Below are 26158 nucleotides of genomic sequence, written 5' to 3' on the forward strand. Positions count from 1 at the left end.
TCTAGTAGAAATTCAGACAAGAAAAGAACTGGTTAAGTGGTGGTGAAAGTGCTATGGATGACAGTTGCTAGGTGGGGAGAAGGGGTTGGGGCGCTGGATAAAAAGGTGAAGGGATTAAGAACTACGAATTGGTAGTCACAACAAAGTCCCAGGGATATAAAGTACAGAATAAGGAATATAGTCAATAATCCTATATAATAAAAGCCTAATATGCTAAGTGTCCGACCGTTCGACCAGTTGCTATGACTGACCACCAAGGGGCAGACACTCTGACCAGTAGGTTAGCTTGTTGCTGGGGTCCTGCCGATCAGGACTGGGCGAGACAGGCCAGACATGCCCTAGAGCCCTCCCACAGTCCCTCCCCGCCCTGATCATGCACCAGTGGGGCCCCTCAGCCTGGCCTGTGCCCTCTCGCAATCCAGGACCCTTTGGGGGATGTTGGAGAGCTGGTTTTGGCCCGATCCCCGCAGGCCAGGCTGAGGGACCCTACCAGTACACAAATCTGTGCAGCAGGCCTCTAGTATTATAATAAATATGTGTGGTGCCAGGTGGGTACCTGAAATACCAGGGGGACCACTTTGTAAAGACTATGATTGCCTAATCACTATGCTGTACCCCTGAAACTAATATAAAATAACTAGAGGCCCGGTGCATGAAAATTCATGCACTGGAGTGTAGTCCCTCAGCCCAGCCTGCCCCCTCTCACAGTCCGGGAATCCTCAGGGGCAGGAGGCGACCCAGCGATCAGGGGAAGGCAACACCCCATCACAACTCTGCTGCTGACACTGCTGGCAGCGCAAGCCTCAGCCGGCTCTGGTTACCTGCGCCTTGGGCCAGCCCTAGGCAGCTGGGCAGCCGACATCCTAGGCTTGCCTGCACCTTGGGCCGGCCCTGGGCGGCTGGGGGTCTGAGGGGACTGGGTGCCGCCATCTTTGAGGGAGGGGCAGTCAATTAGCATATTCCCTCCTTATTGACTGTGGGCGCCATCATCTTTGAGATGGTGTGAGGGTCAATTAGCATATCCCCTCTATTAGATAGAATACTGAATGTACCAGTAAACTGTAATTGAAAAATAAAATTTTAAGTCAAAATTTAAAAGAAAGAAAGAAAATTCTCTGGGGATGTTCAGGCAGGGCATCAACATAACATAACTCTAACTCTCCAGAATTGATGACTCAAGGGGGAAAAAATTTGGTTCTACCCACTGCTTCTAGAGAGGTTAGCTGTATTAATTGAACACTTGCTATGTGCCAGATACTGTTTAAGTGCTTTAAATATAATACCTAATCTTTCTTTCACACAAAGCTTACCTGATCACATTTTTCTGTCAACTCCCTTGCATACATGTGAATTTAAAACCTGTCTTTTTGGCCCTGGCCTGTGTGGTCTGGTTGGAGCATTGTCCTGTACACCAAAAGGTGGTGGGTTTGATTCCCGATCAAGGTAATATCTGATTGGGACACGTGTGGGAGGCAACTGCTCAATGTTTCTCTCTCACACTGATGTTTCTCTCTTTCTAAAATCAATAAACATATCCTCGGGTGAAGAGTTAAAAAACACACACACATCTGTCTTTTCTCTTGCTAATCTGTATTTTGCCAGTTAATTTGCAGGCCCCCAATATAAGAGGGTGGAGAAAAAGGTTTTCCCAACAATCTGGAGGGAGAAACACTGGTGGTGCCATCCTCCAGGTAGGAGGGGACCTTCTGACACCAGTTGGCGGTGGTCAGCATGGATTTGTGCTTTTTCCTCTACCTGGTCACTGTGCACCTGAGGACACTACAATTCTGCAACTGAATTTCTTTCACATAAAGCAAGCATATACTGGAAACTGCTCCCTCAGCCTCATCAACACACTTCCAGCTGAAAGAAGGGCCCCACCAGTGGTCCAAGTGTTATAGAAGATCGGAGAAGAACCAAGCAAAGCTTAGAGAAATGGAGTTACACAGCTTTATTACGCCGGCAGACTCAGAGGAGGTTGCCTCTCAAATTCTGAGCAAACCAATATGGTGGAAGCCCCTCTTTTATCCCCTTTTGGTGTCTTTGTCCCCCAAATATGGATTATACTTCTGCACCTTTCGCGGGCTTTGCAAAATGCCCCAGGTGTTGGGTGTCTTGAGACCATACCTAAGGGCCTGGCCTGGTGCCAGCGCTGATAACCCCCCTCCGGGGGCTGTGTCATGGTTTATGGCCTCTGTAAAATGTGAGCATTTAGGTAACAGGTCTTGCAAGACCAGTTTGTGGAGAAAGGGGCAATGACTTAATTATAGGTTATCAAGAATGTACACTGGGATTGCTGTCACAGATTCAGATTGCTAGCCCCCCCCCGCCCCCAAACATCAGGGTTACACTGGAATTAGCCTTTTAGCCTCTCCCAAGCAGTGGCTTGGCTGGCCTGAGAGAGCAAGTGGGCACTTACTCTGGGGAATACACCATGGTCTGAAGTGCTGCCCTGAGCTCTGTGGGCCAGAGGGGATCCCTTTTGGCAGGACTGACTCACACTAAACAGACTCATCAAGCACTGATGTAAAAACCAGGAAGCTCTCCTTGTTTCAGAGAGTCTATCTGGTAGACAAGATACTCACTGTGGCAGGTCTGGACAGTCCCTCTCTCTCTCCGGTGTGTGAGTCTGGCAGGAAGGTTGTTGGATGGGCCTGACATCTGTTGGTGAATCTCAGTGGCCCTAAGTGACAAAAGGGTTAGATATCCATGACAAGGAAGCCCCTGCTGGCCATGTAGATTGTTAGGGCAAAGCACATATTCTTCAGCTCAACGCTTATTCAGAGAATGACATGTAAACAACGATAAACTTGGAGCTGCTCTGAGTGGAGGGAGAGGGAAGCCTGCCTTGCCCACCCAGCCCACCCCAGGGAGCTCTGGGGAGCAGCTGAAACTCCTCTGATCTCTCAGCATCTTTCTGAGGTGTCCCTGGCCAATGGCTGCTGGCCTGTCTGACATCATGAGAGAAGCTGGGCAGAAGAACTGATTGGTTGCATGAGAGTTCAGTATTAGGAGGGTGGCATCCTATCTAATAAAAGAGTAATATGCAAATTGACCATCACTCCAAGACCCAAGGTGGCTGCCCCCATGTGGTCAAATATGGCTGCCCCCTTGTGGACACAAGATGGCTGCCACAAGATGGCCAGCAGGGGAGAGCAGTTGGGAGGGACCAGGACTGCAGAGGAGGGCAGTTAGGGGTGACCGGGCCATCTGAGGATGGCAGTTGGGGGGTACCAGGACCACAGAGGAAGGCAGTTTGGGGGGGCAGGCTTGCAGGGGAGAGCAGTTGGGGGGACCAGGCCTGCAGTGGGGTCAGTTGGGGGGTGACTAGGCCTGCAGTGGAGGACAGTTGGGGGGACCCAGGCCTGCAGGGGAGGGCAGTTAGGGGGGACCAGGCCTGTAGGGGAGGGCAGTTGTGGGCGATCAGGCCAGCAGAGAGGGCAGTTAGGGGCGACCAGACTGGCAGGGGAGGGCAGTTAGGGGTGACCAGGCCAGCAGGGGAGGGCAGTTAGGGGCAATTGGGCCGGCCAGGGAGCTGTTAGGCATCGATCAGGCTGGCAGGGGAGTGGTTAGGGGGTGATCAGGCTGGCAGGCAGAAGCGGTTAGGGGCAATCAGGCAGAGGCAGGCGAGTAGTTGGGAGCCAGCAGTCCTGGATTATGGGATCAGGCCTAAATGTGCGGTTGGACATCCCTCAAGGGGTCCCAGATTGGAGAGGGTGCAGGCTGGGCTGCGGGACACCCCCCCCCCCCCGTGCATGAATTTCGTGCACCGGGCCTCTAGTTTATTATAGAGCCCCAAGGTGGGAGGCAAGGTGAATATGTTGTAGTGTACCGCCATCTTACAAAGGACGCCTCTAGAAGTCGAATTATGGAGTCATTTATTAAAGGCCGGCGGCATACAAGGGGCTAAAGCTCCAAATCTCGCAGCCCCGAACAGCTTGCCACATCTGGTTTATATTGGCAGAATATCACAAAGGTATTGATTACATCTTTGGGTCTGGAATGAGGAACCTGTTTCGCAAAAAGCATTTTTACAGAAGCGAAATTGAGCAACTTAGTTATCTAAAGTATCTACGAATCACTGAATCAACAGAAACACATTATCTGGGACCACCGGGGCAATTTAGAATAATTGTGCTGTCCAGATTCTGGGATCACTGAGTCAACAGGAATGCACTATCTGTAGCTACCGAGACAATTTAGGATAATTGTGCTGTCCTGGTTCCCAAAAGAATGTGCTTCAGTAACCAGTGAGATCACAATCAATAGGATATTCAAACCATCATCAATGGAGTATTGGGATAGCATACATAAGTTCAGAAAATCAAAATAACTTTTAAATGAGTACAGAACCAAAAACAGCAAGATTAAAATATTAAACAGCAATTTTTACCCAAGTATGGTTGCTACCATACTTCAAATATTCATCTCTGGAAAGACAGAGAACCTGGTACCCTAATACCTGGATTTGGGGATATAACCGTACAACCAAGGGGTCCAGGCTGCCTCTCACTACTTGAGCCAATTAAGCAGTGACAGGGTTGAATCATAGATGAACGTTTATTCCAATACTGCCGGCAGTATGGGAGAGCAGCAGGTCATCCACAAAAATCTGCTCTGCCCCCCACAATAAGCCAGCTGCTTATATTGGGTAGAAGGACAAAGATTACGTGAGAAAGTAGGAATTACAGGCATGGGAAGAAAATAGGCACAGGATAATCATTACAGGTTACAAGTCACGCGGGCTGGAGAGGAGGTTTCAGAGGGCTGATGCCTCCGGGCACCCAGGGACCAGATTACAGGTAATAGGGGCTGGGAGTTGTAAAGAGCAGGTACCTCTGGGACTAGGGACTAGATTGTTTCAACCATGAGGTTGTAAATCTTCCCATAGTGACAGGCAGTTCTCGGGACAAGAGGATGGACTGCATTCCAATGTTAGCTCCCAGGTCCCAAGGCGTACAAGACTCAGCCAGGTTAGAATATGCTTCCTCTAATCAGAACAGAACCATCATAGTTAATAGAGCATGGTTAATATTTCTTATAATTGTAGCTGGTCCCCAATATTCTATTTCTGCCCCTAACAGGGACACCACAGATAAAGTCTTCTATCCAAAAACCAACCTATCTCCAACCACCCCTCCTGCCCAAAATTCTATCATGTAGTTGGCTTTTTTTTTTTTTTTTTTTTTCATTGATCCCAGAGAGGAAGGGAGAGGGAAAGGGAGAAACATCAATGATGAGAGAGAATCATTGATCAGCTGCCTCCTGCACACCCCCTACTGGGGATCGAGCCCGCCACCCGGGCACATGCCCTTGACCGGAATCAAACCCAGGACCCTTCAGTCCACAGGCCGACACTATCCACCGAGCCAAACTGGCTAGGGCGAGGCCCCTTTTGAAATGCAAATCTACCTAAAGAGGAATACCGAACTATTTAACCCAGTATTCCTGGAATTTTGAAGGTGAGTAAATGAATCCAAGAGTTATCCTGAAATTTCTGGTTATGTCTGGGGAGTCCTGTTTCTGTGGAAAGGCATTCTTTAAAAAACAAACAAACAAAAAAACGTACTTGGAAATGACCAGATAAATACCTGTAAGGAAAAGGAGGAGGAAGCTATTTATATGTAGATAAGGAGCAATTTCCAAGACAATATTGTTAAATAAAAAAGCCAGGTGCAGAGCAGGGGCCTAATATCCTAGTCTTTAAATAATAAAAGAAACCTAATTTGAGCTGTAGATGTGGAGAACAGCTCTGGAAGGAAAGAGACTCTGGTAAAGTTTGAGGCTAAGGGACAGAGAGGAAGAGAACCTTCTCACCACATTCTCTTTTCAACTTCTCAATGTTGTCCCATGTGCTCATTTATCAATTCAAAGAACATTTTTTTCCCCCTGCTCCAAAATCCCATTCAATATATTGTCCTCAGATAGAGGACATATCAGACATTAAACTGATAAGAACAGATACTACATTTGATCTCAGCCAAAAGGCCGAGAAGCTATAATAATTTGTTTTTAAAAATGCATTTGGCCTGCCCAGCCAGTGTGGTTCAGTGATTGAGTGTTGACCTATGAACCAGAAGGTCATGGTTCAATTCCCGGTCAGGACACATGCCTGGGTTGCTGGCTTGATGCCGGTAGGGGGTGTGCAGGAGGCAGCTGATCAATGTTTCTCTCTCATCATTCATGTTTCTGTCTCTCTCTCCCTCCCCCTACCTCTCTGAAACCATAAAAACATACTTTTTAAAATACATTTTAGCTCCACAGTCCAGGCCTGTGCTCTGCCACTAACCTGCTCCCAAGTCCTCATCAGGAGCCAGACAAAACCGCATGTCCATGGCCTGGGGACCAAGGGACCAGGTGCCAGAGGGAGTGGCACATGGGGTTCTCTGGCAACAGTCTGGGGCACGGTCCTTGTCTTCACTTATACCTCATAATGCCCAGAAGGAATAGAAGGGCCACAAGCATTGACCCCAGCACATGGCAGCATGTGGCCAGCCTGCCAAGGGAAGGTGCCAGTCACACACAGCGCACCGAGAGGGCTAGCAGGGTGACTGTTAGGGCAGGAGATGCCCTGGGCAGGGTAGGCAGGCTTCTTCATCTTCTCTGTGCCTCAGGCCCCTCTAGAGTCTGGTGAGACCTCTGGACCTTTCTGAGTGAGGTTTTTATTTTATTTTAATATATTTTTATTGACTTCAGAGAGGAAGGTAGAGGGAGGGAGTTAGAAACATCAATGATGGAGAGCATCACTGATCAGCTGCTTCCTGCACACCCCCTCCCGGGATGGAACCTGAAACCCGGGCATGGGCCCTGACTGGGAATCGAAACATGACCTCCTGGTTCATAGTTCAACACTCAACCACTGAGCCACGCCGGCTGGGCAGAGTGAAGTTTTTAAATGCAAAAAGAAAATAGCCCACCCGGTGTGGCTCAGTGGTTGAGCATCGACCTATGAACCAGAAGGTCATGGGTTCAAGTCCAAGTCAGGGCACATGTCCAGGTTTCGGACTTGATCCTCAGTGTGGTACTTACAGGAAGCAGCTGGTCAATGATTCTCTCCCATCATTAATGTTTCTATCTTTCTATCTCCCTCTCCCTTCCTCTCTGAAATCAATAAAAATACATTTTAAAATTGTGGACGAAAGGGGCCACATACTGACCTGATAAGCTCAGGGAAGGCCTGCATGGCGGTCTTGAAAACTCAGAGACCTAAAGTAACCACAAAGGATGGTCTGAAGTTAAACTTTAACTAAAAGCAGTTATGGTTGCCCTAACCGGTTTGGCTCAGTGGATAGAGCCTCGGCCTGCGGACTCAAGGGTTCCAGGTTCAATTCCGGTCAAGGGCATGTACCTTGGTTGCGGGCACATCCCCAGTAGGGGGTGTGCAGGAGGCAGCTGATTGATGTTTCTCTCTCATCGATGTTTCTAACTCCCTCTCCTTTCCTCTTTGTAAAAAATCAATTAAATAAATAAATAAATAAATAAATAAATAAATAAATAAAAGCAGTTATGGTGGGTAGTTATATCCTAGGCCAGTATCTTCACTGACAAGGTCAACCTTTATCTTAACTGAGCCTATGTGTCTTTTTGCATCTATAATAACATATCCTTTGAAATGTCTGGGTAACTTGTAACTTCTCTTTTTCTGGACCCCTTGGGGCACAACCTAATGTGCCTGAGCGCCAGGACAGATAACCACAAATTCCTTCATTGTTATCATGTTAATTGTTCCTGTACCCACCTAAGTATGTGTCCATCATTTTACTTTTTATCCAATCCCAGGGGTTTCCCTGCTTTGCTTTCTCTCACCTCTCTGTCTGTCACCAATAGATTTTATGTAACCCCCCTACATCCCTTCCTTTGATTGCAATGTATAAATATAGATGTAACCCGACATTCTCCGGAGCATTATCTCAATCCGTTGAGGCTCTGCTTCCCAGCAATTGTTGACAGTTTGGCTCAAATAAACTCACAAAAATTCTTTACAGGTTTGAATGTTTTTATGTTAACAAAATAAATAAATGGTATTTTCTCCTGTTAATCTGTCTCATGTCAATTTGATTATTAGCCAGAAGAATTTAGGAAGGTAGAAAGAAAATCATTTTTCCTCCCTGACATGAGCAACAACTGTGGTGTGATATGAAAATAGCTGTGACTTCTATTGTTGACAAAAGTCCCAAGAACCACCTATAATACTGTGATGTGATTTCTATGCACACAATGGAAGGAAATGCTAGATTTCAATGAAAGGTTAGGGAAAATAAACATGTAAATTCTACTCATCCAAGTTCACCACCTCCCAAAACCATAACTGCAAGCTAAGACTCTAAGGAGTGAATGTTTTGAAGGGGCACAAGTTGGGTAGAAAGCATGGATTTCTAGACCAGCTCCCTGAACAAATGTTTACTTAAAAAAAAAAATTATTTTAGAGAAAGGAAGGGAGGAAGAGAAACATCAGTTCAGTGTTCCACCTATTCATGTATTCATTGGTTGATTTTTGTATGTGCCCTGACCACAATGGAACCAGAAACCCCTTGGTGCAGGGGACGCTGCCCAAACAACAGAGCCACTGAGCCACACTGGTCAGGGTGTTACTTAAAAAAAAAAAAAAAAAGTTTTTATTGATTTTTAGAGAGAGGGGAAGGAAAAGGGAAAGAGATAGAAACATCAATCAACTGCCTCCTGCACACCCCCTACTGGGCATGTGCCCTGACCAAAATAGAAATCAGCGATCTCTTGATGCATGGGAAGATGCTCAACCAACTGAGCCACACCTGCTGGGCACCAGGGTGCTACTTTTAAAATATAGAATAGCAACCTGTGGACGGAAAAAAGGGGTCACACACTAAACCTGATAAGCTCAAGGGAGACCTGCATGGGGGCCTTACAAACTCAGAGACCAAAAGTAACCACATAGGATGGTCTGAAATGAAAACTTTCTAATTAAAAGTGAGTCATAGCAGGTAGTCTTGGCCTAGGCCTGTATCTTCCCTGACAGAGGTCAATCTTTAACCTTAACTGAGCCTGTCTATTGTCTTTTTGCATCTAGAATAACATTTGGAATGTTAGGGTTATTTCCTTTTTCCAGACCCCTCAAGGGCACAATCATTGCACCAGAGCAGAGTCCAAAAAAACCTCTCATTGTTATCATGTTAATTGTTAACTCTCCTGCACCCACCTATGTAAGAGAACTTTGTGTCTATTCCTTTTACTTTTTATCCAATCCCAAAGATTTTTCCCGATTTGCTTTCTCCTGCCTTCCTAATCTATTACCAAAGGATATTGTAATGTATACAATGAGGTGCAATACTTTCATTCTCTGAAGCATTTTCTCAGTCTACTGAGATTTGGCTTCCCAGCAATTATTATAAGTTTGACTCAAATAAACTCATAAAAATTCTCTACAGGTTTGAAAATTTATGTTGAAAAATAAAAAACAATTGCTGCCACTTTTTTATTGAGCATCTACAATGGTCTATGGTCCTGGCACTTTACAAATATCATCTTTAATCCTCCCCACCCCAGACACACACACACACTCTCTTCCAGGACATATTCTTATCCACATTTTACAGATGAGAAGACAATCAGAAGTAACTTGGCAAAGCCACAAGTTAGTAAGTGTTAAAGGACTTTCTTTTACAACATTTAAGAAAAGTCAATTATCTAGAGAGTTTTTTACAGTTGCTGGAACTTTTCTAAGGACATTTCAAAATGCTTATTAGGAATTTGTGAATTAATAAAGAAAGGAAACAAAAAGACAGGATATCTATGTAAAACCTGAAATTATATCCTGTTTCCATTTCCTACGTTTTTGCTTCTAAAGATTAAAAGCACTATTTTCCCCCTCATATTAATGAAGCAATAATGAATAAAAATAAGCCTGGCCTGCAAGGCTCAGTGGTTGAGCGATGACCTATGAACCAGGAGGTCGCGGTTCAATTCCCGGTCAGGGCACGTGCCCAGATTGTGGACTTGATCCCCAGTGCAGGGCGTGCAGGAGGCAGCCGATCAATGATTCTCTCTCATTATTGATGCTTCTATCTCTCCCTCTCCCTTCCTCTCTGAAATCAATAAAAATATACATTTAAAAAATAAAAATTAAAAATATAAACAGGCGACTTTTGTTACTTGGTAAAGAAGAAAAGCCAAATCCACATTGTAATAAAAAAAAACTAATAAAAGGACAGGCGATGTAATGAGTAAACTGAAAGTGGATAAAAATGGGTTTTGATAAACAGGTGAGTCCTTAAAGGTTTAAGAATGGGAGTGAGGGATGCCTTGGCTGCATACCTCTCACCTGTTTAGAACCGATGCACTTTCATCACGCAAGAGGAAAGCACCTACCATTTATCTGCTGGGTTTGGGGATTCCCATCTTGTTAAAGTTTACACATAAAAAAACAAACAGGCCCTGGCCCACCCGTGTGGCTCGGTGGTTGAGCACCACCCATGAACCAGGAGGTCAAGGCCTGATTCCCGTCAGGGAATATGTCAGCCTCCATCCACGGTGAGGGTCGCGCAGGAGGCAGCCAATTGATTTCTCTCTCTCCCTTAAATCAATTTAAAAAACATATTACACACACACACAGGCATGGACATAATTACAGATCCTATGGAAGCCAAGGACTTGGAGACTGAGTTGCTAGGCAGCCGCCTCAAAACTGGAAGCACCTCTGCTCCATTGTTAATTGATGAACGTGGGCCCGGCCGCTTCACCTGTAAATGAGGGATCGTTCCTGCACTGCCCTCTACCTTCAACTGACTACTCTGATCTGTAAAAACACGGTCCTCACAGACTCGAATGAGGGAGACTAAAGGTAAGACAGCGATGGCCTGAGAACGTACTACAGCAGAGAAAAAGGAACGAGGCTTTTCCTCCAGAAAGGGTCACACGAGTCATGAGAATTCCCCCGGGATCACTAGAGGCCAACACTGTAAAGCGGGGTGCTCCTCAGACCTCCCTAGGGCACCCCCGTTCCCCCGTCCCCCCCCCTCGCACAGGACGGAGCTGCCCGAGGCCAGCCAGGAACCGGCTCCCCGGCCGCCGCCTCTGAGCCGCCGCCTTCCCACCTGCCCAACCGCAGCTCCCGGTTAATAAAAACTGGCCCCGGATTGCATGAATAACATGAATCCAACTTAACGCACAGAAACAACACTGCTGGGACCACACCATTTAACCGAGGTTACCTTGGAAAGGGGGTTTATTCCTTTTCTTACTTTCCCGCACTGTAAGTACTTTTGCGTACCTTTAGTTTCTCCGTCTGTACACGGTTATGAAAATTAAAAAGCTCAAAAATAGGGCCTGGCAAGAAGTACTCAGGGAATGTCAGTTATTTCTTTAGAAACTACCTACCAAGAACATATGAAAAAAATTTAAATGTTTTACTGCTTATTGCTTTTAACGAATCTGTTTAATGAAATTTTTTTTCCACTTTTTTTGCATCCGTGTCCTCCCCCTCTCCCAAACCCGTTCCCAATTTGAAGTAGCAAGTTGAAAGCTATCGTGGTAAATTTGCGGAGTCTGCCTTTTCTTTATAAAACTCTGGGGGTCACATCCCAAAGCTTCCTAAAGAGCTGCATCTCCCAGCTCCCGAAGCGCGCAAACCAAGGGAAGAACTTGGGAGGGTGCCTCGGGGAACTTGGGAGGGTCCCTGCGCGACCCTCACCGTGGATGGAGGCTGACATATTCCCTAAGCTCCGCCGCGGGGAGAAGCGCCCAGGTCCGCCATTAGAGCGCGCGAGGGAAAATGGAGGCGTCCGGCCCTCCCTCGGCGGCCCCAGAGCGGCGCCTGCGCCCTGCGCGCCCGCCCCGCCCCGCCCCACCCAGGCCCGCGAGGCAGTTACTGCGGTTGAGGAAGGGCGAGGGGCGGGGAAAGAGCGCCACGCCACCCCCCACCCCCGCCCGAGCGCGCGGTTCCGTCGAGCCCCGCTCCAGCCCCAGTACTCCGGTCCAGGCCGCTTCGGGCCGCTAGCCGCTCCGCAGGCACAAGCCGCGCTCCGCGCTTTCCCTCCAACCCTTTGTGTCCAGGCGCGCGGCGGAAGGAACACGGGAACGCGCGCCGCGCTGTGCGCCTGCGCCAGGGGGTGGGCGGCGCGCCTGGCCGGGAGTCCGGAGTGGGCGCTGTTCCCAGTCGCCCCGCCCTTGACCCGCCCCTCGGCCGCCATTTCGTGCTCCGGCGCGCGCGCGGCTTCAGCGTGATGGACGCCCGGGAGCCCAGACAACAAAGGCCTGAGCGTAGGACTTGGGCGGACTGCTGGTCTTTCCGATGCCCGAGGGAAGGAGATGGCTCCCAGCGACTGCATTATGCCCGAGTATGGGGAGGAGATGGGCCTGCGAGTGTGCACGTGTGCCCAAACCCGTATTTGTATCTTTGACGTACGCATCCGTGGCTTTACACGTAACTCCTGTGTGCAAGACCTTGAGGATGTTCTCTCGAGTATGCGCACTCTTGTGTTTGCTCCGCCAGGCTACTTACACAGGTCCGGTGTGCATGTACTCGTGTTTGCACCAACCCGGGACGTGCACTGACACATGTATTCATGAGTCTGATTTATCCACTAACCTTTTCATACCCGGGATGTGCGCAGACCTGGAGTGCAAGCCCTGCCTCCGAAAGTATGGGGTACCCCCGAAAACCATCCCGTTTCTGGCCTGTTTTGGATTAATTCCCTCTTGTTTACATGCAAAGCATAACCACCAGCCTGCTACCCTATTTTATTCTTAACGCTTGGCTTCTTTTCTTCCCTCCTGCTCACTGCTCTCCTGCTGTCACCCCAACTTTGCACAAGGGGCAAGTGGTGACAGTGACCCTCCGCCGGTGAGAGTAAACAGAAAATGGAAATTAAAGGCATGATACAGCTAGAAAGGAGGGGCCTGAAAAGCTTGCTGGAGAAAACCATGAAGCAAGGCCAGTGCAGGTGGCCAGGGCCAGGCCCCAGAGGGAGCCAGGGCTCAAGCCTGAGAATATGGTTCTAGAAGGCATTTAAACAGAAGATGACACCAAATCCACATTTGTGGGAGGACAGGGGTTGAAGCAGAGGGAGCAGGTGATAGTGTGTAGGAAAACGAGGACTTTGGGGGCCCTTGGGGCAAGAGACCTTTGGGACCAGGTTCAGGGAAAAGTGGCCTCCCCAGGAAGGGAAGTGGGAGGAAAAGCAGGATGGGGGACTGTGATCCGTCCAGCTGTTAATACCTCCTGCTGCTTCTGGCTCTTCTGTGTTAAGCACGTGCCTCTCCCCAGGAATGGGACACAGACTCAAGTCCTTTACCAGCTGGGCACCCGGGCAACACCTACTCAGCAGGGATGGAGGGAGATACTGCCTGAGAGAGAACAGCCTGGGTATAGAGTGTTTTCAGTAAACATGGGATGTTAGCATTTGAGCTGGACTGGCTTTAAAAGTTCCCTTGTCTAGTCCTCCTTCCCCTTCCATCAAAACCACCTCATATGGCCAAGCGGTAGTTGGGTGTTGATCCATGAACCAGGAGGTCAGGGTTCAATTCCTGGTCAGGGCAAATGCCCAGGTTTGGGGCTCCAGCCCCAGTGGGGGGATGTGCAGGAGGCAGCTGATCGATGATTCTCTTTCATCATTGATGTTGTAGCTCTCTCTCTGAAATCAATACAAATATATATATTTTAAAAACCCACCTCAGCCAGCGGTTGAGCGTTGACCCTGGAACCAAGAAGTCACAGGTTTGATTCCGGGTCAGGGAATATGCTTAGAGTGCAGGCTAGATCCCTAGTGGGGGACATACAGAAGGTAGCTGATCAATGATTCTCATCATTGATGCTTCTATTTCTATCTCTCTTTCCCTCTCCCTTCTTCTCTGAAATCAATAAAAAAAATATTTTTTAAAACCCACCTCATTTGTGTACCTTTCATCTCATTATGGATATCCTCTTATGCTAACTATTCCTAAGTAGATTTTAAGGACATGAAAGTCCATCTCCTCTAACATACCTCTGCATTCCCATTGAGAACCCCTCTATAACATCCCCAACATGTTGTCACTGAACCTTCATTTGAATGGAGAATGGGCCACTTACAAATTTAGCATGGAAAGTTTAGCTTATGAGGCCCAGATCTTTGCAATCTGAAATGAAGGCACTTTTTCCCCCTGTCACCCAAAAGGTATTTTCTGAGCCATGCTTTGTGTTAGGCCTGGAGATAGAGTAGCCAGACACATTTCCTGCCTCTAAGAGCTTTTAGAGTCAAATTTCAAGACACCAGGGTCCAAGAGCAGAAAATAGCTTCTTCATATTTGATATGACGGTGTTGAAAGTCTATGCAGTGTGGATGTCACACACTGGGCTGTTACGTGCGTCTTGAATTAAAACTGTAGGGCCTCTGTGGGTGGGATTGTATTGAGCACATGTTCACCTCCCCACATGGGGTTTGACCATGTCAAGCACAACCTAACTCTCCTCCATCCTTTTCAGTTGCCCCAGGTCTGGGCATGGTCCATAGTTAATGCTATTGGGGTAGGCAAAGCTGATTCCAGTGATGGGAAGCACCAGCCACTTTATACAGAAAGAACCAACAGGGTCCCTCCTCAGAAGGGGGCTGTGGGCAAGCCTGAGGGGTGAGGTGATCCAGCTAATTGAGCCCTCTCAGCAACAACTCTGGACAACCCTGCCTGCCTGGGAGGTGGGGCTTTGGGATAAGTGGCCATTCTATTCTTCCTGTGTCACTCAGGCATGGGGCAGGTTTTTCTACCACTTTAATCCGCCATCAGGGACACAGGCTGGAGCTTCCTAGGAAACCAAGCCTGAGCTCAATCTAAATAAAGTCTGTGTGACCTGGAAGTGGGTGAGGTGGTTCTACTTTCCCTTCTGCTGAACAGGCAAGTAGTACTGGATTACTGCTCCACATTTCACCCTTTTCCCAAAGGCCCCAGGATCTGGGTGACATCGGTGATGTTATCCTCAAGGGCCCTTTCCTGGAGTATGCACTCCAGAGGTGAGCCCCCACCCCCAGGCCCCCAGGCCCTGGGCAGGGGCCCAGAGCTGCCCCCTCTGACTGCTACACTGGGTTTGGGGGTCTTTGCCCAGGAAACACCTGGTGGGGAATTTCCCTGGCTCCCAAGAATAAACCATGAGGACCTAGACCAGCGGTTCTCAACCTGTGGGTCACGACCCCTTTGGGGGTCGAACGACCTTTTCACAGGGGTCGCCTAAGACATCCTGCATATCAGATATTTACATTACGATTCATAACAGTAGCAAAATTACAGTTATGAAGTAGCAACGAAAATAATTTTATGGTTGGGGGGGTCACCACAACATGAGGAGCTGTATTAAAGGGTCGCAGCATTAGGAAGGTTGAGAACCACTGACCTAGACAGTGCCTTCCTTAGGCAGCTTCTTACCTCCAAAGGGTCACATTTAAGAGAGGAGGGGGGGTCCCTGGAGAAATGAGGCTGTTTGCAGAAGAATAAATGCCACTTTGTGCCTGCTGATTTCCTGTAGAGGTCTGTGGGCTAGTTCCGGGCCTATGTAAATAATTTAATGGAAAACTCCAGAAGGCAGACAGCCCACGTGAGCCTGGCCTTGCCTGCCTCCAGCAGGCAGGTTATGAAATGTTTCCCCTCTGAGCAGTGGCTGGGTGGGGGGTCAAGATACTTCAGTCACAATCCAGGGAAATAAGACATTGCTCTGGGCTCCTGGGGAGTAGAGCTGGGCGGGTGGGATTTCTTCAGGGAGACCAGCCCTCCGTGCGGCCTCCCAGGTCCTGGTCATAGACTCCAGGATGTGGCGCCTCTCGGATGCAAAGCCAGGGTCTAGGCTGTCCCAGATGTGTCCTGCTCGCCTCCCCCCTCCCCCACAGGGCAGCCTGGGGGCCCAAGCAGTTTGCTGGGGGTTGGGGGCGGGGAGAAGGTTTCCGGCCGGTTCCAGCCTACGCTAGGCTAACAGGACGTCCCTCCCTCGGGCTGCAGGGCTGGAGGACCACCGAGCTCGGCCCCTGCCCACCCACTTCCCAGCCCAACCCACTCCGCCTTCCCTGCCGTCCCGCCAGGCTCAGGGCGGTTCCTCCTGGGTCCAACCGCCCCAGTCCGGCCCGTCTGGGAGGTGGCCTGGGCGGGGAGGCTGGAGGAGGGACCCAGTGGAGTCACTGCCCAGAGGCCGCACCGCTGAAGCACAAACATTTCCTTATGTGGTGGCTCTGCAGGCCGAGGCTGGGGCGGCGCCCTGGGGCTGCTGGACACGCCCTGGGTGATGGTGACCACCCTGGTCTCAGAGGCGGGCCGCTGCCCAATGGGATCTCAGCCTCACCATAGGGACTAGACAAAGAGGAAAGGCCCCTGGCCCTGATCTTTGTCCCCTGGAGTGTGTCCCACGTTCCCCCAGGAGGAAGTGGCCATTGCTTCTGAACCAGACCCTCTCCCCACCCCCAACTTCCCCTGCATTTGTGGGAAAGTGTCCCGGAGATCTGAGGTTCAGGCTGAGACCTCAGGCCTGGGCGAGGAAGGGGAGGAGGGGTGGGCTGCCTGGCTTTCTTGCCTGGGGCACCATCCTGGCCCCTCCCTGGCCCCTTTGCACAGTGCAGCACCCTGGTTTGCCTTGGGAGCTATATTTGGCCATGGGGATAACAGGGTGACTCATGGGAGAGACAGCCCCTATGGGGAGTGGATGAGCTGCATCCCTGCGGCTCTTTTCTGTTCCAGGCCTGCTTCAGGCCCTAGCCCTCCAAGGACGCTGGACAAGAAAACAGGGCTGCCAGGCCTGCCTTCGAACAAAGGCAGGTCTCCAGGGCCCCTGCACTGCTGGGGGTGGGGACAGCAGTGACCTGGGCAGGTGCCCAAGCTTCCCAGAGCCTGATTAATTAGTGCAGGGGCCCTGGAGACCTGCCCTGGAGACCTCCAGCTTTAACACCCCCTCTCGAGGTTCTGGGGTGTCTGCTCTGAGCCCCTGAAGTGTCCTGGGTTTTGGGGCCAATATCTCATTTCTCCAATATTACAGCCTTTGAGCAGAATTTAATATCTGACAGGGCAGGTTCCCTATGGGATATTTTTTTAAGTGGGGCTTTTAGCAGGAAATTTGCTCATCCCAGTGAATTTCTAATTGGTCTCATTTCAGGGATATAATTTGAGGCTGCATGTGAGAGAGAATTCCTGTCTGGGAGGCTTGTGCATGCAGGCTGAGGGAGAAGAAATTTTCCATGCCTGGCCCCAGCCCTCCCACCAGCTTCCTGGTGATTCTCATTCCTCCTCTTGGTCCTTGATCCTGGCTCCCTGGGGTCTGTTCCTGAGTCATAGGACACTCGCCCAAGCTGCCTTCTTCTACCACTGCCCTTACTACCCATCCCAGGGTTCTCCTTGGCCACAGCACGCGCACATACATATACACACACACACACACACACACACACACACACACACCATCCTGGTTCAGTGGGAAGAGACAGGATTCAAGCCCGAAATTAAACCCCTGTTCTGTAAGATGCAAGGTCCTAGGAGCTGAAGTCAAAATCCTGTCAGTAAAAGGACAAGAGCCATCCTTGCCCAGTGCACCAAAACATCATCAGTGGATAGACTGTCCAGTTTTAAGATTCTCTTTCCACACCTGGGGAGAAGTCCCCAAGGAATCTGAAGAAGGGAGATGGGGAAATGGACACTCACAAGCAGGAGAGCCCTAACCGGTTTGGCTCAGTGGATAGAGCGTCGGCCTGTGGACTGAAGGGTCCCAGGTTTAATTCTGGTCAGGGGCATGTGCCTTGGTTGCTGGCTCGTCCCCGGTAGGGGGTGTGCAGGAGGCGGCTGATCGATGTTTCTCTCTCATTGATGTTTCTAACTCTCTATCCCTCTCCCTTCCTCTCTGTAAAAATCAATAAAATATATTAAAAAAGAAAGCAGGAGACCTTGTAATCCATACACTGACAAAATGGCCAAGTGTCACAGTTAGAAGGGATCAAGTAGCCATCTCATTCATCCCGGCTACCTAGGGCAGAACTCTCCTGGAATGCTTTGAATGGCAGGGAACTCTCACTACTGGGATGTGTCAGATTGTCTTCACAGCCCTTGTCTGCCAGGCTATGGTCTGAGGGCGGGGTCCTGGTGAGTCCCACTGCTGGAGCATGGTGGTGTTCCATGAATGTGGGGCCTCAATAAATAAGTGCCACCTTGAAGCCACCCACCCTGGGCTGAACTATACCAGCTTTCCCCACAATCCCACATAAGACACTGTGTCCTGAACATGCTTCGTCCTTCCCACCTGGACACCATATGCAGGTGGCAGTGTTTCTTCTCAGCAGTGGACCCTGAAGCAAACTCAGTTCTCCAGATGTGCCTGGACCAGCACAGCAGTGGAGCGGGGCACCCTCTCTCTGTGTGCTCTGCTCTGTCATCCCTGCAGCCGGGCCTTGCCAGGCCTTATTTTTAGCTCCTGCTGTGGTTGCATCTCTAAGCCCCAGGCTGGTCCTTTGTGTGGCACAGCTGTAACTTCAACTGCCACAATTCTAACCAAGAGGAGGGCTCCTTCCTGCAGATGTCAATAGTGCCTTGTCCTATGATGGGCCCCAACTGGCATCACAGGGGGCAGACTGGGGAATGGGCATTCTCAGTCCTCCTAGGTGGTTCCTGCTCATGGGACCAAGACTCACTCTGGTTGTGGGCAAAGATGCCAGAGTGTGCCCTTTGCTCAGGAAGTAAAACCTGGCTGTGGGGCTCTCCCCCAGACCCCAAGCTAGACTCATAATTGGTAATCAGCAGATGCCTGACCATCGTGAGCCCAGGGCTCCCAGATGCCTTGCCCTTGACATACTGAACAGGTTTGGGGTAGCTGAACACACAGCTCTGGGTTAACATGTGTTTGTTGACTGAGTCCTGGGTGGCTAAGAGGTAGGGAGCAATCCCAGGAGAGTGTCCACACCCTGGACACCTGCTTCTCCTGTCCCCTCTGCAACTGGGCCAGGGCCAACTCACACCTCTTGCCCTGTTTGTGGATCTGATGAAGGGTGGCGAGAGGGGGCTCTGGCCCTGAAGCTGCCTCAAGGCAGACTAGGAGTCTGGCTGGGACCAGGCCTGGCCTGAACTTGCAGACCAAAGGCAGATGGAGGGTGACGATCATAAAGTCTTCCCAAGAAGGATGGGGGAATCTTCCGGAGAGGTTTTCCTTCCAGAAGGGGTTTTATGCCACACTGAGTGCCCACCTTCTAGAATGACCTGTCAGCCACGGAGGGGACAGGCATCCATCCAGGTCACCGCACCTGATGGTGTGCTGGTGGGAGCTCAGGCAGGGGCCTGGCCTGTGGGGGAGGGGCACGAGGAGGGAAGGGGCAGGGCCATGGCTCCCGCTGAATCCCACTGCAGCTCATTGTGACAGAGAGGCAACCCCAAAAACCAACATGCCAGTGCAGGACAACTGAAAGGAAGATAAAACTCACCAAGTCTGAGAGGAAAGGAGGGCTGGGGAGAGACCCCTGGGTGGCTCAGATGTACCAAGGAAAGCAGGAGCCCACACCCAGATCCCACCCTCCCATCCCCTGCTCTCCACCCAGTTCCTAACACACCTTCACTCTGTCCTCACCTTTCCACTGTGTTGACAGTGTGTGGACAGGTGCCATCCTCCCTGACATTGGTGTGGATTTGAAGACATGCTCAGGCCCAGACCCTCGGGTGCTGTCCCAGGACTTGGAGACCCTAAGAGAGCCCCCTGGAACCCTTGCTGTCTAGGCAGAGGCAGGCTGCATGTAGGAAAAGAGCCCTGGACGGGTTCTCAGGGCCAGCATGGAGGTCCAACTCTGACCCTAGCTGGCTGGATGACCATGGGCAGATCCCAACTCTGCTGGTCAATGTGTCATTGTTGTGATGTTCAGAGCCCAGGCCATATGAACCTTCCCTAGGTAGAAAGGTCAAGGCCAGAGCTGATGTGTGAAATGCAAATGAGAACCCAATATGTAAATCAATGTTTGCTTCTCTTATGACAAGGTCCAGTGTGACCCAGATGCCCCCAAAGAGTGCTGGCCTGGGTGTCCTCACAGAGAGGAGCAGTCTGGGCACCTAGGGGCACAGTGGCATTGACCTGCTGGGGACAGGGGCCCAGCTGGAACCCAGCACTCCCCTGCATGAGCCCAGGGCCCTTGGTCCTCTCCCCAGTGAAATGCACAGCATTCTGTTCCTTCTGCAGGCACTTGTGTCCTGTGTCAAATTTAGACTATAGGAGGGAGGTATCTATCCCACCCCCCCCACCCCCCCGGCTCAGAGGGGAACGTCTTTCAGTCTGGGCTTGAGCTGGCCCTATGGGTCTGGGGACAGATGTGGCAAAGACCTCTGAGGAGCACCCACTATAATAAGAACAGTTGTGGCTTTGGGTAGGGGTCCCGTAGGCCAGGCCCCCAAGGCTCTTTCTTGCACAAAATACCTTGGGAGTGAGAAGGGGCCAAGCTTGGGACCCTGCCTCAAAGGATGCCGGGCATTCAAATGATGCAGGGCTAGGTGACACCAGCCCTGGGGGAGGGGATAGCTGTTTCCTGCGGCTGCTGGCCAGGCAGGCAGCTGGGCCACTGGGGCCCTGGGGAGACCCAGATGTTGTCTCTTTTCAGCTCATTGCTTCCCAAAGTGAAAGGGGGGAGACTGGAGAGGCCACAAAGAGGAGCCAAGGGGCCCCCAGGGTTTACTGAGGAGCAGTCAAGGAGGGAGAGTGGGGGACATCTGTTCCCCAGGCCGCAGGCTTGCAGGACTAGAATGGGCTGTGGGCGGGACTTCATAGCACCAGCATGCAGGCCTCCAGGAGTGGACTCCAGGGGGTCCTGGTGGGGGGCCTGGTGGGTTGAGGAACAGATAGGTTCCAAGACCCCTGCTTAGAGTGAGCCCCAATCAAGCCCTGGGAATTTGTTGTGAGGGACATGAGGCCAGGAAAGGAGGTTAAGTACCCAAGGGAAGATAAGGGGGTCCACCCCCAGCTCCTCCCCCTGCCCGCTGGCGATCCTGAATGAGGCCAGAGGCCCCCATTTTACTGAAACTCTTGTTTTCCACTGAGGTTCCAGTTCTTGAGGGTCCTTAGAATTTCCCTGAAGAGCTGTGTAAGAAGGAAGAAGGCATGGGGATGGGGTTACTGACGTGGGAGGCTGTCTCTGGGCACTGTTCCCCCAGACCAGAGCCAGCTGGAAGCCCCCTCCATCTCCTTCTCCTACCCCTTCCTCTCTCTACTATCCAGGTTCCAGAGGAAAGAGAGCCCCGTCCCACAGGACATCCCACTTCCTGCCTTGGTCACCTGCAAACAGCTCGGATCCCTGTCCTCAGTGAGGAAGAAGGGTGCTCTGGCACTGTGCTGGCTGCCACCCTCCCCTAGCCCAGGTTCTGGGCACCGGACTCCATATTGATCCCCAGTGTTGGCTCCTCCCACCAACACTAAAGCCACCAAGTCCCTGCATGTTAACAAGAGTGCCCTGAGCTCCCTCCCTCTGGGCCCTTCCATCACAGCCACCCTCTTGAAAGAGATGTCCCATCTCCACTTCCTCCTCCCTTGCTTATTCCTCAGCCTGTGACCCTGAAACTGCTCAAAGGCTGGTCTCGGCAGCCCTTGTCTGGTTCGCCATCCTCTTCCCTCCTCCCTCAAGCACCCACCTCTCTGGCCCTTCCTGTCCTCCCTGCAGGTCCTCTGTCCGCCTGGGTCTCAGTGCTGTAGTTCTCCCTCCCAGAGTGGCAGGGGGCAGGGGAGAGGTTGGACACTGGCATCAGACACTGGGTTCAAAGAGGTCTCTGACAGCGATGGGCCAGATAACCAAGGCGAAGGGTCACGGAGGGTGTCAGGCAGTTGGGCTGATGTGAGAAGCTACACGCACTCTCATGCTTACTTCTCCTGAGCACATTTTGAGGTGCTCAGTCATTTGCAAGGAATACCAGGTTTTTCTCCTCTGCTGCCAGTGCTCCCAAGGAAGTCAAATCAGCCCCTCCCCACACTGGGCATCTTTACCTGGAACCCTAGGCCCCTGGGGCATAAAGGGTAGAGGCTGGCAACAGATGGGTTAACTCTTGGCCTGCCTCCTAGAAGGGACACTTCTTAAGGTACCTCCCCGCCTCCACTCCTGGACTTTCTTTGGTCCCCAAAGCAGCCAGCACCCCTCCTCTGTCCACTCATCCCCCTCTACTCCCTCTGATCAAAGGGGACAGAGGGCTCCCCCAGGTGGCCAAATGTGCCAAGGCCAGAAGCTGGGGAGTCTGCAAGGACCAGCTTCAAACCTTTTGCCCCTTCAGCCCCGTAAATATCTCTGCCGGGTCAGACCAGGTGTAGCAATGTGGGGTCTGGAAAAGCAGGTCACCTGTATGTACATTTATATCTGAATGAAAGGGGCAGTGTGACCAGGCCCTGCTGTAAAGTATTCTGAGCCAGGCTGTGGGGAGTTGCTTACAAGACTGTCTGCAGGACCTGGCCTAACACTTTGCCTTGTGTCATGGGTCACAGGACACAGAGACATGGGGACAGGAAGCATAGGGCAGAGGCCCAGTTAGAAGCCAAAAACACACCAGCAGCAGCAATCACCAGCATCTATCATGTGCCTTCTGTGTGCCTGCTACCCTGTCCCAGGCTTTCCATTCTTTGTTTACTTCTCACAACAACCTAGGAAATAGACATTATTATAATCCCCATTTAGCAGATGAGGAAACTGAAGCTCAGTGAAGTTAAATCCCTTATTTAAATCACACAGCTGGGTGAAGCCTGAATTTGAATGCAAACATGTCTGACTCCAAATTCCTTCCTCTTACAAAAGTCTACCAATACACAGGAAGATAATTTGGCACAATAACGTAGGAGAGACACGAGTATCTCATGCTGTTACTACGGTGAGTTCATGAATGAAGATGTACAACTCCTTCCTGCCCCAGAAGTACACACAGCAGGTGCTCAGCAGAAGCAAATGGAATGATGACAGACCAGTTACCATACTGTGAACACACACGTATGAAAGAAAGGGAGAGATCAACCAGTTGCCCTCCAAGGTGCACACCCAGGCCCTACCTAGTACCTGCCAATGCATGCCAAGGCTCGGGGCTTGGGCACTGGTCCTTCTAGGATATGGATACCTGGACACCAGAAAGTTCCAGCGATGGGCTGCAGCTCACCCTCGGCTCACTGGCCGGCTGAGGCCCAGCGTTCTCAACCTAGATAGGTTCTGGTGAGAGCCACACACATTCATGTATGTGTCCCTACTACACATTTATGAATTCCCCACCACACATACCTCTTCCCAAGACAGAACCTGCTGCCGCCATCTGTTCAGTGCAGACAGTTGAACTCTTGGCCTCATCAGCACACAGTCCTGCTCACACTGACAAGTTACACACACAGCTCTCAGAGAGAAGAGAAAGAAAGATCGAGTTGGTTGGGGGTCTGAAAATCCCTGAAGCTCCATAGACATTTGGGGACTAAGCCCTGGGGACAACCCCCTGGGCTCAGTGTCTGACCTCATGTAGAAGTCTGCCAGCTTCCCAGGCCTTGCCTGAGACTGTCTTCAGCCCTCCCATTTTAAAGGTTGCACCAAGGCCTGGAATGCCCACAATGGCCACCAGGGGGCGGGTGAGCCTTGAATAATCCCTTCAGTCCAGCCTCTTCCCTAAAACCTTATCCACTCATTCCTCAATATGTATTAAGCACCCATTCTGTGTCAGATGACAGGACACAGAAAAGGGGAGAGCATGGGAGGGCAAGGGAGGGAAGGAGAGAGGAAACAGGACAAGTGAAGAGGCAAATCCCAATGCTTCAGTGGGACTGGAGGTTAGCTGGGGAAGGTGTTGGCAGGAGGGGCTGGGTCGAAAATACTAGCTAGAATGTACTGAACACCAGCTGTGTCTAAGCTCTTCTAGATTTTCATATGAATTAACTCATTTAATCACAACTGTATGCACTAGGTGCTCCCATTATTCTATTATTGTGGGTATTATGGGTACACAGTAAAACAGGCACAATGAGTTACTTATCTCATAGAGTTGTTGTAAAGATAAAATGGATCAATGATTATGTGCAAAGCACTTGGAACACTGCCCAGTTGTTATCATTATTCCATCCCCATTCCACAGATGGGGAAAGCAAGGCACAGTTAGCAAGCACTGGCCTCAGAATTTAATCACCAGCAGGCTGGTTCCAGAGTGTGGGCTTGCAGTTACTAGATTGAAAGGTCCCATCAGGGGGTCCTGGGGGCAATGGGGAACCACTAAAGAACTTTAGCAGGGAAGGGACAAAACCTAATTTGCATTTCATGCTGTCACCACGGTACAGCTGTGATCAGGATGGCAGTGGAGGGATAGAGAAGACAGATTTTTCTCCCCTTCTTTTTCTTTTTTGTTTTTGTTGTTAATCCTCACCTGAGGATATTTCTCTATTGATTTTTAGAGAGTGGAAGGAAGGGGGAGAGACAGAGAGATAGAAACATCGATGTGAGAGAGACACATCCATTGGTTGCCTCCCACACGTGCCCTGACCAGGGCTGGGATGGAGCCTGCAACTGAGGTACGTGACCTTGACCGGAATCGAACCCAGGACCTTTCAGTCCATGGGGAGATGCTTTATCCACTGAGCAAAACCAGCCAGGGCAAGAAGACAGATTTGAAAGACATTAAGAAAGCAGTCTAGATGGTCTTGATGACCAATTTCATGCCAGAGATGGAGGAGGAAGGAGGCAAAAAGACGTAGATGAAGCATAGTGGGGAGAATGTAGGGGCACGTGGGCCCCCAACCTGCTCTCTGGCCTTCACGTGGGAGATGGCTCCAGCTCCACAGCTCAGGACTGAAGAGAAAGGAAAAGTAGCCCCCAGATCCCTCTGCCCTGTTTTTCCTGGAGAACCTGGGGATGGTGTGAGGGCCAGGACCCTAAAATCTGCTTCCCCTTTGTTCAGGGCCTGTGGGGCTCTGGGCTCCATGGGGATGGCACTGAACTATTCTCTCTCATCCCGCCCTCTCTGGCTGTCCCAAACATTGGCACAGAATGATAACATCCCTCTCCCCTCCCACACACCCAGTGGAGGCTTTCTCTCACAAACCCTCCCTTCTGCAGGATCACCTTTAATCCTCACAACCACCTGGCAGCAGGCTCTTATGATCTTGGTTTCACAACTGTAGGGGTCACCTTTGTGGGGAGGGGCTTGCTCTGGGTCACAGAGCTTGTGCCTGGGCCAGCCCTCTGCCAGGACTTTGCCGCAAATCATGGGCTCTTACCACTCCGCTCCAGCACCACCAGGCCCTGGGTGGCCATCTTGGGAGATGGAGGCAGCTGTGCTTTGCAACTTGTCTCTGCAGAGCTGAGAATGGGGCTGAGAGAGAGGCATGGTCTGGAGTCCTCGGGGCTCCCGGGCAGAACCAGGGTCCAGCTTCTGTACCAGCTGGCTAGGGGAACCAGTAGAGGAGGGTAAACAGCTGGGTGGGGCAAGAGCCTCCCGAAGGGTGGGGGTGGAGTGGGGCGTGTCTGGGCAGGCGAGTGGGGACAAAGAGGACGCCAGCACACCTGGCCGCCAGGCAGCGGAACCCGCCAGCCCGGATTCAAAACCGAGCTGAGGCTGTGATTGGTGGCCCGGGCCTCTTGCTCCACCCCTTCCCTCTCACCTCCCAGGCGGCGGGGAAAGAGGGATGGAGTCGGGAAGGCCCCTCACTCATCCTAAGTCCTTAGCTCCAGCGGGGGCCTGGCTGGCAGGTCAATTAACTCCCCCTCCGCTCGTTTCACCCCCAGGCGGCCTTCTCTGAGTGTCCCCTGACCCCCCTCCCAGTCCAGCCACGAGGCCCTGGCCAGGCTCCCGGAAGGAGCAGCTTCCTGAGCCCGAACCCTTTCCATTTGGCCCCCTGGCCTTCCCGGGCCCGGGAACCCTGCCCGCCAGGGCCTTTCCGCCAGGGCCTGGGGGCGACGGTGGTGGTGGGGGTTGGGTGCACAAGTCGCCCAGCCAGGCGAGGGGGGGAGGCCTGAGCAGGAACCCGACTCCGGCCAGCGCCCCGCCCCGGGGGCAGATGGCGGGGGCCCGGGCGGGTCCTGGGCCAACGTTTCAGGCTCAGGTTTCGGCCGCGAGGGGCGGGGCGGGGCGGGCGCGAGGGGCTCCGCTGAGGCCGCGGCCAATCACCGCCGGACCGGGACTTCCAGCCGCCAATCACGGCCCGGCTCAGTTGCCCCCGCCCCGCCGTGTCCTTTGTTCCCTGTTACCCTGGCGGCCCTCGGCGCGGCTCCCACGGCCGGCTCCCGGC

General features: G+C 51.4%; 1 long non-coding RNA gene across 1 annotated transcript; it reads right to left on the minus strand.

Moving 5' to 3' along the window:
- Nucleotides 1–892: 892 nt before the first annotated feature.
- On the minus strand, nt 893–25685 carry LOC307105983. Its single transcript, XR_013814076.1, has 3 exons — nt 25148–25685; nt 23178–23286; nt 893–2683 (listed from the first exon to the last, which is right to left on the minus strand). It is a non-coding gene; the product is annotated as an uncharacterized lncRNA (long non-coding RNA).
- Nucleotides 25686–26158: the final 473 nt, after the last annotated feature.

This window comes from Cnephaeus nilssonii (genome assembly GCF_951640355.1).
Source record: "Cnephaeus nilssonii genome assembly, chromosome: 10".
NCBI classification, from domain to species: Eukaryota; Metazoa; Chordata; class Mammalia; order Chiroptera; family Vespertilionidae; genus Cnephaeus; species Cnephaeus nilssonii.